Source organism: Phoenix dactylifera, chromosome 4 (assembly GCF_051530095.1).
Source record: "Phoenix dactylifera cultivar Ajwa chromosome 4, Ajwa_hap1_PhDact_Kaust_v1.1, whole genome shotgun sequence".
NCBI lineage: Eukaryota > Viridiplantae > Streptophyta > Magnoliopsida > Arecales > Arecaceae > Phoenix > Phoenix dactylifera.
The window spans coordinates 36,432,344-36,444,404 of record NC_143193.1 but is presented as its reverse complement, the minus strand read 5'-3'; the positions used below and the strand labels follow the sequence as shown (position 1 = coordinate 36,444,404).

Below are 12,061 nucleotides of genomic sequence, written 5' to 3'. Positions count from 1 at the left end.
CGCATAGCGGAACAGCGCGTTGAATCCTACGCCAGAACGGCCCCGGCAGCGTGAATGTCTCGGGCCGTCGAGGTCTGCTGCTTTGTCATAAAAGGGAGTTTCGAAGGGCATGTCATGGGTGCGATCATACCAGCACTAATGCACCGGATCCCATCAGAACTCCGTAGTTAAGCGTGCTTGGGCGAGAGTAGTACTAGGATGGGTGACCCCCTGAAAAGTCCTCGTGTTGCACCCTTTTTATTTTTTGCCCGTTTTTTTATTTTTTGATAATATTTATTTTTAATTTTTCGGCTTTTGGCTTTTCCTCTTCCGATAATTTTTTTTTTTCCGAAAATAAACTGAGTCCGGAGACTGGCGGTGCCATGCCGCATAGCGGAACAGCGCGTTGAATCCTACGCCAGAACGGCCCCGGCAGCGCGAATGTCTCGGGCCGTCGCGGTCTGCTGCTTTGTCATAAAAGGGAGTTTCGAAGGGCATGTCATGGGTGTGATCATTCCAGCACTAATGCACCGGATCCCATCATAACTCCGCAGTTAAGCGTGCTTGGGCGAGAGGAGTACTAGGATGGGTGACCCCCTGGGAAGTCCTCGTGTTGCACCCTTTTTATTTTTTGCCCGCTTTTTTATTTTTTGATAATATTTATTTTTAATTTTTTGGCTTTTGGCTTTTCCTCTTCGGATAATTTTTCCCCCCCGAAAATAAACTGAGTCCGGAGACTGGCGGTGCCATGCCGCATAGCGGGACCAGCGCGTTGAATCCTACGCCAGAACGGCCCCGGCGGCGCGAATGTCTCGGGCCGTCGAGGTCTGCTGCTTTGTCATAAAAGGGAGTTTCGATGGGCATGTCATGGGTGCGATCATACCAGCACTAATGCACCGGATCCCATCAGAACTCCGCAGTTAAGCGTGCTTGGGCGAGAGTAGTACTAGGATGGGTGACCCCCTGGGAAGTCCTCGTGTTGCACCCTTTTTATTTTTTTCTCCACTTTTTTATTTTTTGACAATATTTATTTTTAATTTTTCGGCTTTTGGCTTTTCCTCTTCGGATAATTTTTTTCCCCCGAAAATAAACTGAGTCCGGAGACTGGCGGTGCCATGCCGCATAGCGGGACCAGCGCGTTGAATCCTGCGCCAGAACGGCCCCGGCGGCGCGAATGTCTCGGGCCGTCGAGGTCTGCTGCTTTGTCATAAAAGGGAGTTTCGATGGGCATGTCATGGGTGCGATCATACCAGCACTAATGCACCGGATCCCATCAGAACTCCGCAGTTAAGCGTGCTTGGGCGAGAGTAGTACTAGGATGGGTGACCCCCTGGGAAGTCCTCGTGTTGCACCCCTTTTATTTTTTGCCCGCTTTTTTATTTTTTGATAATATTTATTTTTAATTTTTTGGCTTTTGGCTTTTCCTCTTCGGATAATTTTTTTCTCCCGAAAATAAACTGAGTCCGGAGACTCGCGGTGCCATGCCGCATAGCGGAACAGCGCGTTGAATCCTACGCCAGAACGGCCCCGGCAGCGCGAATGCCTCGGGCCGTCGAGATCTGCTGCTTTGTCATAAAAGGGAGTTTCGAAGGGCATGTCATGGGTGCGATCATACCAGCACTAATGCACCGGATCCGATCAGAACTCCGCAGTTAAGCGTGCTTGGGCGAGAGTAGTACTAGGATGTGTGACCCCCTGGGAAGTCCTCGTGTTGCACCCTTTTTATTTTTTGCCCGCTTTTTTATTTTTTGATAATATTTATTTTTAATTTTTCGGCTTTTGGCTTTTCCTCTTCGGATAATTTTTTTTTTCCGAAAATAAACTGAGTCCGGAGACTGGCGGTGCCATGCCGCAGAGCGGAATAGCGCGTTGAATCCTACGCCAGAACGGCCCCGGCAGCGCGAATGTCTCGGGCCGTCGCGGTCTGCTGCTTTGTCATAAAAGGGAGTTTCGAAGGGCATGTCATGGGTGCGATCATTCCAGCACTAATGCACCGGATCCCATCATAACTCCGCAGTTAAGCATGCTTGGGCGAGAGGAGTACTAGGATGGGTGACCCCCTGGGAAGTCCTCGTGTTGCACCCTTTTTATTTTTTGCCCGCTTTTTTATTTTTTGATAATATTTATTTTTAATTTTTTGGCTTTTGGCTTTTCCTCTTCGGATAATTTTTTCCTCCCGAAAATAAACTGAGTCCGGAGACTGGCGGTGCCATGCCGCATAGCGGAACAGCGCGTTGAATCCTACGCCAGAACGGCCCCGGCAGCGTGAATGTCTCGGGCCGTCGAGGTCTGCTGCTTTGTCATAAAAGGGAGTTTCGAAGGGCATGTCATGGGTGCGATCATACCAGCACTAATGCACCGGATCCCATCAGAACTCCGTAGTTAAGCGTGCTTGGGCGAGAGTAGTACTAGGATGGGTGACCCCCTGAAAAGTCCTCGTGTTGCACCCTTTTTATTTTTTGCCCGTTTTTTTATTTTTTGATAATATTTATTTTTAATTTTTCGGCTTTTGGCTTTTCCTCTTCCGATAATTTTTTTTTTTCCGAAAATAAACTGAGTCCGGAGACTGGCGGTGCCATGCCGCATAGCGGAACAGCGCGTTGAATCCTACGCCAGAACGGCCCCGGCAGCGCGAATGTCTCGGGCCGTCGCGGTCTGCTGCTTTGTCATAAAAGGGAGTTTCGAAGGGCATGTCATGGGTGTGATCATTCCAGCACTAATGCACCGGATCCCATCATAACTCCGCAGTTAAGCGTGCTTGGGCGAGAGGAGTACTAGGATGGGTGACCCCCTGGGAAGTCCTCGTGTTGCACCCTTTTTATTTTTTGCCCGCTTTTTTATTTTTTGATAATATTTATTTTTAATTTTTTGGCTTTTGGCTTTTCCTCTTCGGATAATTTTTCCCCCCCGAAAATAAACTGAGTCCGGAGACTGGCGGTGCCATGCCGCATAGCGGGACCAGCGCGTTGAATCCTACGCCAGAACGGCCCCGGCAGCGTGAATGTCTCGGGCCGTCGAGGTCTGCTGCTTTGTCATAAAAGGGAGTTTCGAAGGGCATGTCATGGGTGCGATCATACCAGCACTAATGCACCGGATCCCATCAGAACTCCGTAGTTAAGCGTGCTTGGGCGAGAGGTGTACTAGGATGGGTGACCCCCTGGGAAGTCCTCGTGTTGCACCCTTTTTATTTTTTGCCCGCTTTTTTATTTTTTGATAATATTTATTTTTAATTTTTCGGCTTTTGGCTTTTCCTCTTCGGATAATTTTTTTTTTCCGAAAATAAACTGAGTCCGGAGACTGGCGGTGCCATGCCGCATAGCGGAACAGCGCGTTGAATCCTACGCCAGAACGGCCCCGGCAGCGCGAATGTCTCGGGCCGTCGCGGTCTGCTGCTTTGTCATAAAAGGGAGTTTCGAAGGGCATGTCATGGGTGCGATCATTCCAGCACTAATGCACCGGATCCCATCATAACTCCGCAGTTAAGCGTGCTTGGGCGAGAGGAGTACTAGGATGGGTGACCCCCTGGGAAGTCCTCGTGTTGCACCCTTTTTATTTTTTGCCCGCTTTTTTATTTTTTGATAATATTTATTTTTAATTTTTTGGCTTTTGGCTTTTCCTCTTCGGATAATTTTTTCCTCCCGAAAATAAACTGAGTCCGGAGACTGGCGGGGCCATGCCGCATAGCGGAACAGCGCGTTGAATCCTACGCCAGAACGGCCCCGGCAGCGCGAATGTCTCGGGCCGTCGAGGTCTGCTGCTTTGTCATAAAAGGGAGTTTCGAAGGGCATGTCATGGGTGCGATCATACCAGCACTAATGCACCGGATCCCATCAGAACTCCGCAGTTAAGCGTGCTTGGGCGAGAGTAGTACTAGGATGGGTGACCCCCTGGGAAGTCCTCGTGTTGCACCCCTTTTATTTTTTGCCCGCTTTTTTATTTTTTGATAACATTTATTTTTTATTTTTCGGCTTTTGGCTTTTCCTCTTCGGATAATTTTTTTCCCCCGAAAATAAACTGAGTCCGGAGACTGGCGGTGCCATGCCGCATAGCGGAACGGCGTGTTGAATCCTACGCCAGAACGGCCCCGGCAGCGCGAATGTCTCGGGCCATCGAGGTCTGCTGCTTTGTCATAAAAGGGAGTTTCGAAGGGCATGTCTTGGGTGCGATCATACCAGCACTAATGCACCAGATCCCATCAGAACTCCGCAGTTAAGCGTGCTTGGGCGAGAGTAGTACTAGGATGGGTGACCCCCTCGGAAGTCCTCGTGTTGCACCCTTTTTATTTTTTTCTCCACTTTTTTATTTTTGATAATATTTATTTTTAATTTTTCGGCTTTTGGCTTTTCCTCTTCGGATAATTTTTTCCCCCGAAAATAAACTGAGTCCGGAGACTGGCGGTGCCATGCCGCATAGCGGGACCAGCGCGTTGAATCCTACGCCAGAACGGCCCCGGCGGCACGAATGTCTCGGGCCGTCGAGGTCTGCTGCTTTGTCATAAAAGGGAGTTTCGATGGGCATGTCATGGGTGCGATCATACCAGCACTAATGCACCGGATCCCATCAAAACTCCGCAGTTAAGCGTGCTTGGGCGAGAGTAGTACTAGGATGGGTGACCCCCTGGGAAGTCCTCGTGTTGCACCCCTTTTATTTTTCGCCCGCTTTTTTATTTTTTGATAATATTTATTTTTAATTTGTCGGCTTTTGGCTTTTCCTCTTCGGATAATTTTTTTCCCCCGAAAATAAACTGAGTCCGGAGACTCGCGGTGCCATGCCGCATAGCGGAACAGCGCGTTGAATCCTACGCCAGAACGGCCCCGGCAGCGCGAATGCCTCGGGCCGTCGAGGTCTGCTGCTTTGTCATAAAAGGGAGTTTCGAAGGGCATGTCATGGGTGCGATCATACCAGCACTAATGCACCGGATCTGATCAGAACTCCGCAGTTAAGCGTGCTTGGGCGAGAGTAGTACTAGGATGGGTGACCCCCTGGGAAGTCCTCGTGTTGCACCATTTTTATTTTTTGCCCGCTTTTTTATTTTTTGATAATATTTATTTTTAATTTTTCGGCTTTTGGCTTTTCCTCTTCGGATAATTTTTTTTCCCCGAAAATAAACTGAGTCCGGAGACACGCGGTGCCATGCCGCATAGCGGAACAGCGCGTTGAATCCTACGCCAGAACGGCCCCGGCAGCGCGAATGTCTCGGGCCGTCGAGGTCTGCTGCTTTGTCATAAAAGGGAGTTTCGAAGGGCATGTCATGGGTGCGATCAAACCAGCACTAATGCACCGGATCCCATCAAAACTCCGCAGTTAAGCGTGCTTGGGCGAGAGTAGTACTAGGATGGGTGACCCCCTGGGAAGTCCTCGTGTTGCACCCTTTTTATTTTTTTCTCCACTTTTTTATTTTTTGACAATATTTATTTTTAATTTTTCGGCTTTTGGCTTTTCCTCTTCGGATAATTTTTTTCCCCCGAAAATAAACTGAGTCCGGAGACTGGCGGTGCCATGCCGCATAGCGGGACCAGCGCGTTGAATCCTACGCCAGAACGGCCCCGGCGGCGCGAATGTCTCGGGCCGTCGAGGTCTGCTGCTTTGTCATAAAAGGGAGTTTCGATGGGCATGTCATGGGTGCGATCATACCAGCACTAATGCACCGGATCCCATCAGAACTCCGCAGTTAAGCGTGCTTGGGCGAGAGTAGTACTAGGATGGGTGACCCCCTGGGAAGTCCTCGTGTTGCACCCTTTTTATTTTTTTCTCCACTTTTTTATTTTTTGACAATATTTATTTTTAATTTTTCGGCTTTTGGCTTTTCCTCTTCGGATAATTTTTTTCCCCCGAAAATAAACTGAGTCCGGAGACTGGCGGTGCCATGCCGCATAGCGGGACCAGCGCGTTGAATCCTGCGCCAGAACGGCCCCGGCGGCGCGAATGTCTCGGGCCGTCGAGGTCTGCTGCTTTGTCATAAAAGGGAGTTTCGATGGGCATGTCATGGGTGCGATCATACCAGCACTAATGCACCGGATCCCATCAGAACTCCGCAGTTAAGCGTGCTTGGGCGAGAGTAGTACTAGGATGGGTGACCCCCTGGGAAGTCCTCGTGTTGCACCCCTTTTATTTTTTGCCCGCTTTTTTATTTTTTGATAATATTTATTTTTAATTTTTTGGCTTTTGGCTTTTCCTCTTCGGATAATTTATTTCTCCCGAAAATAAACTGAGTCCGGAGACTCGCGGTGCCATGCCGCATAGCGGAACAGCGCGTTGAATCCTACGCCAGAACGGCCCCGGCAGCGCGAATGCCTCGGGCCGTCGAGATCTGCTGCTTTGTCATAAAAGGGAGTTTCGAAGGGCATGTCATGGGTGCGATCATACCAGCACTAATGCACCGGATCCGATCAGAACTCCGCAGTTAAGCGTGCTTGGGCGAGAGTAGTACTAGGATGTGTGACCCCCTGGGAAGTCCTCGTGTTGCACCCTTTTTATTTTTTGCCCGCTTTTTTATTTTTTGATAATATTTATTTTTAATTTTTCGGCTTTTGGCTTTTCCTCTTCGGATAATTTTTTTTTTCCGAAAATAAACTGAGTCCGGAGACTGGCGGTGCCATGCCGCAGAGCGGAATAGCGCGTTGAATCCTACGCCAGAACGGCCCCGGCAGCGCGAATGTCTCGGGCCGTCGCGGTCTGCTGCTTTGTCATAAAAGGGAGTTTCGAAGGGCATGTCATGGGTGCGATCATTCCAGCACTAATGCACCGGATCCCATCATAACTCCGCAGTTAAGCATGCTTGGGCGAGAGGAGTACTAGGATGGGTGACCCCCTGGGAAGTCCTCGTGTTGCACCCTTTTTATTTTTTGCCCGCTTTTTTATTTTTTGATAATATTTATTTTTAATTTTTTGGCTTTTGGCTTTTCCTCTTCGGATAATTTTTTCCTCCCGAAAATAAACTGAGTCCGGAGACTGGCGGTGCCATGCCGCATAGCGGAACAGCGCGTTGAATCCTACGCCAGAACGGCCCCGGCAGCGCGAATGTCTCGGGCCGTCGAGGTCTGCTGCTTTGTCATAAAAGGGAGTTTCGAAGGGCATGTCATGGGTGCGATCATACCAGCACTAATGCACCGGATCCCATCAGAACTCCGCAGTTAAGCGTGCTTGGGCGAGAGTAGTACTAGGATGGGTGACCCCCTGGGAAGTCCTCGTGTTGCACCCCTTTTATTTTTTGCCCGCTTTTTTATTTTTTGATACATTTATTTTTTATTTTTCGGCTTTTGGCTTTTCCTCTTCGGATAATTTTTTTCCCCCGAAAATAAACTGAGTCCGGAGACTGGCGGTGCCATGCCGCATAGCGGAACGGCGTGTTGAATCCTACGCCAGAACGGCCCCGGCAGCGCGAATGTCTCGGGCCATCGAGGTCTGCTGCTTTGTCATAAAAGGGAGTTTCGAAGGGCATGTCTTGGGTGCGATCATACCAGCACTAATGCACCAGATCCCATCAGAACTCCGCAGTTAAGCGTGCTTGGGCGAGAGTAGTACTAGGATGGGTGACCCCCTCGGAAGTCCTCGTGTTGCACCCTTTTTATTTTTTTCTCCACTTTTTTATTTTTTGATAATATTTATTTTTAATTTTTCGGCTTTTGGCTTTTCCTCTTCGGATAATTTTTTTCCCCCGAAAATAAACTGAGTCCGGAGACTGGCGGTGCCATGCCGCATAGCGGGACCAGCGCGTTGAATCCTACGCCAGAACGGCCCCGGCGGCACGAATGTCTCGGGCCGTCGAGGTCTGCTGCTTTGTCATAAAAGGGAGTTTCGATGGGCATGTCATGGGTGCGATCATACCAGCACTAATGCACCGGATCCCATCAAAACTCCGCAGTTAAGCGTGCTTGGGCGAGAGTAGTACTAGGATGGGTGACCCCCTGGGAAGTCCTCGTGTTGCACCCCTTTTATTTTTCGCCCGCTTTTTTATTTTTTGATAATATTTATTTTTAATTTGTCGGCTTTTGGCTTTTCCTCTTCGGATAATTTTTTTCCCCCGAAAATAAACTGAGTCCGGAGACTCGCGGTGCCATGCCACATAGCGGAACAGCGCGTTGAATCCTACGCCAGAACGGCCCCGGCAGCGCGAATGCCTCGGGCCGTCAAGGTCTGCTGCTTTGTCATAAAAGGGAGTTTCGAAGGGCATGTCATGGGTGCGATCATACCAGCACTAATGCACCGGATCCGATCAGAACTCCGCAGTTAAGCGTGCTTGGGCGAGAGTAGTACTAGGATGGGTGACCCCCTGGGAAGTCCTCGTGTTGCACCATTTTTATTTTTTGCCCGCTTTTTTATTTTTTGATAATATTTATTTTTAATTTTTCGGCTTTTGGCTTTTTCTCTTCGGATAATTTTTTTCCCCCGAAAATAAACTGAGTCCGGAGACACGCGGTGCCATGCCGCATAGCGGAACAGCGCGTTGAATCCTACGCCAGAACGGCCCCGGCAGCGCGAATGTCTCGGGCCGTCGAGGTCTGCTGCTTTGTCATAAAAGGGAGTTTCGAAGGGCATGTCATGGGTGCGATCATACCAGCACTAATGCACCGGATCCCATCAAAACTCCGCAGTTAAGCGTGCTTGGGCGAGAGTAGTACTAGGATGGGTGACCCCCTGGGAAGTCCTCGTGTTGCACCCTTTTTATTTTTTTCTCCACTTTTTTATTTTTTGACAATATTTATTTTTAATTTTTCGGCTTTTGGCTTTTCCTCTTCGGATAATTTTTTTCCCCCGAAAATAAACTGAGTCCGGAGACTGGCGGTGCCATGCCGCATAGCGGGACCAGCGCGTTGAATCCTACGCCAGAACGGCCCCGGTGGCGCGAATGTCTCGGGCCGTCGAGGTCTGCTGCTTTGTCATAAAAGGGAGTTTCGATGGGCATGTCATGGGTGCGATCATACCAGCACTAATGCACCGGATCCCATCAGAACTCCGCAGTTAAGCGTGCTTGGGCGAGAGTAGTACTAGGATGGGTGACCCCCTGGGAAGTCCTCGTGTTGCACCCTTTTTATTTTTTTCTCCACTTTTTTATTTTTTGACAATATTTATTTTTAATTTTTCGGCTTTTGGCTTTTCCTCTTCGGATAATTTTTTTCCCCCGAAAATAAACTGAGTCCGGAGACTGGCGGTGCCATGCCGCATAGCGGGACCAGCGCGTTGAATCCTACGCCAGAACGGCCCCGGCGGCGCGAATGTCTCGGGCTGTCGAGGTCTGCTGCTTTGTCATAAAAGGGAGTTTCGATGGGCATGTCATGGGTGCGATCATACCAGCACTAATGCACCAGATCCCATCAGAACTCCGCAGTTAAGCGTGCTTGGGCGAGAGTAGTACTAGGATGGGTGACCCCCTGGGAAGTCCTCGTGTTGCACCCCTTTTATTTTTTGCCCGCTTTTTTATTTTTTGATAATATTTATTTTTAATTTTTCGACATTTGGCTTTTCCTCTTCGGATAATTTTTTTCTCCCGAAAATAAACTGAGTCCGGAGACTCGCGGTGCCATGCCGCATAGCGGAACAGCGCGTTGAATCCTACGCCAGAACGGCCCCGGCAGCGCGAATGCCTCGGGCCGTCGAGATCTGCTGCTTTGTCATAAAAGGGAGTTTCGAAGGGCATGTCATGGGTGCGATCATACCAGCACTAATGCACCGGATCCGATCAGAACTCCGCAGTTAAGCGTGCTTGGGCGAGAGTAGTACTAGGATGTGTGACCCCCTGGGAAGTCCTCGTGTTGCACCCTTTTTATTTTTTGCCCGATTTTTTATTTTTTGATAATATTTATTTTTAATTTTTCGGCTTTTGGCTTTTCCTCTTCGGATAATTTTTTTTTTCCGAAAATAAACTGAGTCCGGAGACTGGCGGTGCCATGCCGCAGAGCGGAATAGCGCGTTGAATCCTACGCCAGAACGGCCCCGGCAGCGCGAATGTCTCGGGCCGTCGCGGTCTGCTGCTTTGTCATAAAAGGGAGTTTCGAAGGGCATGTCATGGGTGCGATCATACCAGCACTAATGCACCGGATCCCATCATAACTCCGCAGTTAAGCGTGCTTGGGCGAGAGAAGTACTAGGATGGGTGACCCCCTGGGAAGTCCTCGTGTTGCACCCTTTTTATTTTTTGCCCGCTTTTTTATTTTTTGATAATATTTATTTTTAATTTTTTGGCTTTTGGCTTTTCCTCTTCGGATAATTTTTTCCCCCCGAAAATAAACTGAGTCCGGAGACTGGCGGTGCCATGCCGCATAGCGGAACAGCGCGTTGAATCATACGCCAGAACGGCCCCGGCAGCGCGAATGTCTCGGGCCGTTGAGGTCTGCTGCTTTGTCTTAAAAGAGAGTTTCGAAGGGCATGTCTTGGGTGCGATCATACCAGCACTAATGCACCGGATCCCATCAGAACTCCGCAGTTAAGCGTGCTTGGGTGAGAGTAGCACTAGGATGGGTGACCCCCGGGAAGTCCTCGTGTTGCACCCTTTTTATTTTTTGCCCGCTTTTTTATTTTTTGATAATATTTATTTTTAATTTTTCGGCTTTTGGCTTTTCCTCTTCGGATAATTTTTTTCCCCCGACAATAAACAGAGTCCGGGGACTGGCGGTGCCATGCCGCATAGCGGGACCAGCGCATTGAATCATACGCCAGAACGGCCCCGGCAGCATGAATGTCTCGGGCCGTCGAGGTCTGCTGCTTTGTCATAAAAGGGAGTTTCGAAGGGCATGTCATGGGTGCGATCATACCAGCACTAATGCACCGGATCCCATCAGAACTCCGTAGTTAAGCGTGCTTGGGCGAGAGTAGTACTAGGATGGGTGACCCCCTGGGAAGTCCTCGTGTTGCACCCTTTTTATTTTTTGCCCGCTTTTTTATTTTTTGATAATATTTATTTTTAATTTTTCGGCTTTTGGCTTTTCCTCTTCGGATAATTTTTTTTTTCCGAAAATAAACTGAGTCCGGAGACTGGCGGTGCCATGCCGCATAGCGGAACAGCGCGTTGAATCCTACGCCAGAACGGCCCCGGCAGCGCGAATGTCTCGGGCCGTCGCGGTCTGCTGCTTTGTCATAAAAGGGAGTTTCGAAGGGCATGTCATGGGTGCGATCATACCAGCACTAATGCACCGGATCCCATCATAACTCCGCAGTTAAGCGTGCTTGGGCGAGAGAAGTACTAGGATGGGTGACCCCCTGGGAAGTCCTCGTGTTGCACCCTTTTTATTTTTTGCCCGCTTTTTTATTTTTTGATAATATTTATTTTTTATTATTTGGCTTTTGGCTTTTCCTCTTCGGATAATTTTTTTCCCCCGAAAATAAACTGAGTCCGGAGACTGGCGGTGCCATGCCGCATAGCGGAACAGCGCGTTGAATCCTACGCCAGAACGGCCCCGGCAGCGCGAATGTCTCGGGCCGTCGAGGTCTGCTGCTTTGTCATAAAAGGGAGTTTCGAAGGGCATGTCATGGGTGCGATCATACCAGCACTAATGCACCGGATCCCATCAGAACTCCGCAGTTGAGCGTGCTTGGGCGAGAGTAGTACTAGGATTGGTGACCCCCTGGGAAGTCCTCGTGTTGCACCCTTTTTATTTTTTGCCCGCTTTTTTATTTTTTGATAATATTTATTTTTTATTATTTGGCTTTTGGCTTTTCCTCTTCGGATAATTTTTTCCCCCGAAAATAAACTGAGTCCGGAGACTGGCGGTGCCATGCCGCATAGCGGGACCAGCGCGTTGAATCCTACGCCAGAACGGCCCCGGCGGCGCGAATGTCTCGGGCCGTCGAGGTCTGCTGCTTTGTCATAAAAGGGAGTTTCGATGGGCATGTCATGGGTGCGATCATACCAGCACTAATGCACCGGATCCCATCAGAACTCCGCAGTTAAGCGTGCTTGGGCGAGAGTAGTACTAGGATGGGTGACCCCCTGGGAAGTCCTCGTGTTGCACCCCTTTTATTTTTTGCCCGCTTTTTTATTTTTTGATAATATTTATTTTTAATTTTTCGGCTTTTGGCTTTTCCTCTTTGGATAATTTTTTTCCCCCGAAAATAAACTGACTCCGGAGACTCGCGGTGCCATGCC

The 12,061-nt window shown here is 49.3% G+C and overlaps 29 non-coding genes and 4 pseudogenes across 29 annotated transcripts; all 33 read left to right on the top strand.

Annotated features, from left to right (window-relative positions):
- The first annotated feature begins 116 nt into the window (after positions 1 to 116).
- On the top strand, positions 117 to 235 carry LOC149760488 (5S ribosomal RNA). Its single transcript, XR_016403893.1, has one exon. It is a non-coding gene; the product is annotated as a 5S ribosomal RNA (ribosomal RNA).
- Positions 236 to 482: 247 nt separating this feature from the next.
- On the top strand, positions 483 to 601 carry LOC149760487 (5S ribosomal RNA; annotated as a pseudogene).
- A 247-nt stretch (positions 602 to 848) lies between these two features.
- LOC149760486 (5S ribosomal RNA) lies at positions 849 to 967 on the top strand. Its single transcript, XR_016412030.1, has one exon. It is a non-coding gene; the product is annotated as a 5S ribosomal RNA (ribosomal RNA).
- A 248-nt stretch (positions 968 to 1,215) lies between these two features.
- LOC149760485 (5S ribosomal RNA) lies at positions 1,216 to 1,334 on the top strand. The gene has a single exon (XR_016409642.1). It is a non-coding gene; the product is annotated as a 5S ribosomal RNA (ribosomal RNA).
- A 246-nt stretch (positions 1,335 to 1,580) lies between these two features.
- LOC149760484 (5S ribosomal RNA) lies at positions 1,581 to 1,699 on the top strand. Its single transcript, XR_016408158.1, has one exon. It is a non-coding gene; the product is annotated as a 5S ribosomal RNA (ribosomal RNA).
- Positions 1,700 to 1,945: 246 nt separating this feature from the next.
- Positions 1,946 to 2,064, top strand: LOC149760483 (5S ribosomal RNA; annotated as a pseudogene).
- Positions 2,065 to 2,310: 246 nt separating this feature from the next.
- On the top strand, positions 2,311 to 2,429 carry LOC149760482 (5S ribosomal RNA). Its single transcript, XR_016403891.1, has one exon. It is a non-coding gene; the product is annotated as a 5S ribosomal RNA (ribosomal RNA).
- A 247-nt stretch (positions 2,430 to 2,676) lies between these two features.
- LOC149760481 (5S ribosomal RNA) lies at positions 2,677 to 2,795 on the top strand (annotated as a pseudogene).
- A 247-nt stretch (positions 2,796 to 3,042) lies between these two features.
- On the top strand, positions 3,043 to 3,161 carry LOC149760480 (5S ribosomal RNA). Its single transcript, XR_016403834.1, has one exon. It is a non-coding gene; the product is annotated as a 5S ribosomal RNA (ribosomal RNA).
- Positions 3,162 to 3,407: 246 nt separating this feature from the next.
- Positions 3,408 to 3,526, top strand: LOC149760479 (5S ribosomal RNA). The gene has a single exon (XR_016408761.1). It is a non-coding gene; the product is annotated as a 5S ribosomal RNA (ribosomal RNA).
- A 246-nt stretch (positions 3,527 to 3,772) lies between these two features.
- LOC149760478 (5S ribosomal RNA) lies at positions 3,773 to 3,891 on the top strand. The gene has a single exon (XR_016409641.1). It is a non-coding gene; the product is annotated as a 5S ribosomal RNA (ribosomal RNA).
- Positions 3,892 to 4,137: 246 nt separating this feature from the next.
- Positions 4,138 to 4,256, top strand: LOC149760477 (5S ribosomal RNA). The gene has a single exon (XR_016406266.1). It is a non-coding gene; the product is annotated as a 5S ribosomal RNA (ribosomal RNA).
- Positions 4,257 to 4,502: 246 nt separating this feature from the next.
- Positions 4,503 to 4,621, top strand: LOC149760476 (5S ribosomal RNA). Its single transcript, XR_016404673.1, has one exon. It is a non-coding gene; the product is annotated as a 5S ribosomal RNA (ribosomal RNA).
- Positions 4,622 to 4,867: 246 nt separating this feature from the next.
- LOC149760475 (5S ribosomal RNA) lies at positions 4,868 to 4,986 on the top strand. The gene has a single exon (XR_016407853.1). It is a non-coding gene; the product is annotated as a 5S ribosomal RNA (ribosomal RNA).
- Positions 4,987 to 5,232: 246 nt separating this feature from the next.
- Positions 5,233 to 5,351, top strand: LOC149760474 (5S ribosomal RNA). Its single transcript, XR_016407188.1, has one exon. It is a non-coding gene; the product is annotated as a 5S ribosomal RNA (ribosomal RNA).
- Positions 5,352 to 5,599: 248 nt separating this feature from the next.
- LOC149760473 (5S ribosomal RNA) lies at positions 5,600 to 5,718 on the top strand. Its single transcript, XR_016412029.1, has one exon. It is a non-coding gene; the product is annotated as a 5S ribosomal RNA (ribosomal RNA).
- Positions 5,719 to 5,966: 248 nt separating this feature from the next.
- Positions 5,967 to 6,085, top strand: LOC149760472 (5S ribosomal RNA). Its single transcript, XR_016409639.1, has one exon. It is a non-coding gene; the product is annotated as a 5S ribosomal RNA (ribosomal RNA).
- Positions 6,086 to 6,331: 246 nt separating this feature from the next.
- Positions 6,332 to 6,450, top strand: LOC149760471 (5S ribosomal RNA). The gene has a single exon (XR_016408157.1). It is a non-coding gene; the product is annotated as a 5S ribosomal RNA (ribosomal RNA).
- A 246-nt stretch (positions 6,451 to 6,696) lies between these two features.
- On the top strand, positions 6,697 to 6,815 carry LOC149760470 (5S ribosomal RNA; annotated as a pseudogene).
- Positions 6,816 to 7,061: 246 nt separating this feature from the next.
- On the top strand, positions 7,062 to 7,180 carry LOC149760469 (5S ribosomal RNA). The gene has a single exon (XR_016409638.1). It is a non-coding gene; the product is annotated as a 5S ribosomal RNA (ribosomal RNA).
- A 245-nt stretch (positions 7,181 to 7,425) lies between these two features.
- On the top strand, positions 7,426 to 7,544 carry LOC149760468 (5S ribosomal RNA). Its single transcript, XR_016406265.1, has one exon. It is a non-coding gene; the product is annotated as a 5S ribosomal RNA (ribosomal RNA).
- A 248-nt stretch (positions 7,545 to 7,792) lies between these two features.
- On the top strand, positions 7,793 to 7,911 carry LOC149760467 (5S ribosomal RNA). The gene has a single exon (XR_016404671.1). It is a non-coding gene; the product is annotated as a 5S ribosomal RNA (ribosomal RNA).
- A 246-nt stretch (positions 7,912 to 8,157) lies between these two features.
- On the top strand, positions 8,158 to 8,276 carry LOC149760466 (5S ribosomal RNA). The gene has a single exon (XR_016406880.1). It is a non-coding gene; the product is annotated as a 5S ribosomal RNA (ribosomal RNA).
- A 246-nt stretch (positions 8,277 to 8,522) lies between these two features.
- On the top strand, positions 8,523 to 8,641 carry LOC149760465 (5S ribosomal RNA). Its single transcript, XR_016404879.1, has one exon. It is a non-coding gene; the product is annotated as a 5S ribosomal RNA (ribosomal RNA).
- A 248-nt stretch (positions 8,642 to 8,889) lies between these two features.
- Positions 8,890 to 9,008, top strand: LOC149760464 (5S ribosomal RNA). Its single transcript, XR_016412027.1, has one exon. It is a non-coding gene; the product is annotated as a 5S ribosomal RNA (ribosomal RNA).
- Positions 9,009 to 9,256: 248 nt separating this feature from the next.
- LOC149760463 (5S ribosomal RNA) lies at positions 9,257 to 9,375 on the top strand. Its single transcript, XR_016402762.1, has one exon. It is a non-coding gene; the product is annotated as a 5S ribosomal RNA (ribosomal RNA).
- Positions 9,376 to 9,621: 246 nt separating this feature from the next.
- LOC149760462 (5S ribosomal RNA) lies at positions 9,622 to 9,740 on the top strand. The gene has a single exon (XR_016408156.1). It is a non-coding gene; the product is annotated as a 5S ribosomal RNA (ribosomal RNA).
- A 246-nt stretch (positions 9,741 to 9,986) lies between these two features.
- On the top strand, positions 9,987 to 10,105 carry LOC149760461 (5S ribosomal RNA). The gene has a single exon (XR_016406643.1). It is a non-coding gene; the product is annotated as a 5S ribosomal RNA (ribosomal RNA).
- Positions 10,106 to 10,351: 246 nt separating this feature from the next.
- Positions 10,352 to 10,469, top strand: LOC149760460 (5S ribosomal RNA). The gene has a single exon (XR_016407970.1). It is a non-coding gene; the product is annotated as a 5S ribosomal RNA (ribosomal RNA).
- Positions 10,470 to 10,716: 247 nt separating this feature from the next.
- On the top strand, positions 10,717 to 10,835 carry LOC149760459 (5S ribosomal RNA). The gene has a single exon (XR_016412640.1). It is a non-coding gene; the product is annotated as a 5S ribosomal RNA (ribosomal RNA).
- A 246-nt stretch (positions 10,836 to 11,081) lies between these two features.
- Positions 11,082 to 11,200, top strand: LOC149760458 (5S ribosomal RNA). The gene has a single exon (XR_016406641.1). It is a non-coding gene; the product is annotated as a 5S ribosomal RNA (ribosomal RNA).
- Positions 11,201 to 11,446: 246 nt separating this feature from the next.
- On the top strand, positions 11,447 to 11,565 carry LOC149760457 (5S ribosomal RNA). The gene has a single exon (XR_016408104.1). It is a non-coding gene; the product is annotated as a 5S ribosomal RNA (ribosomal RNA).
- Positions 11,566 to 11,811: 246 nt separating this feature from the next.
- Positions 11,812 to 11,930, top strand: LOC149760456 (5S ribosomal RNA). The gene has a single exon (XR_016409637.1). It is a non-coding gene; the product is annotated as a 5S ribosomal RNA (ribosomal RNA).
- Positions 11,931 to 12,061: the final 131 nt, after the last annotated feature.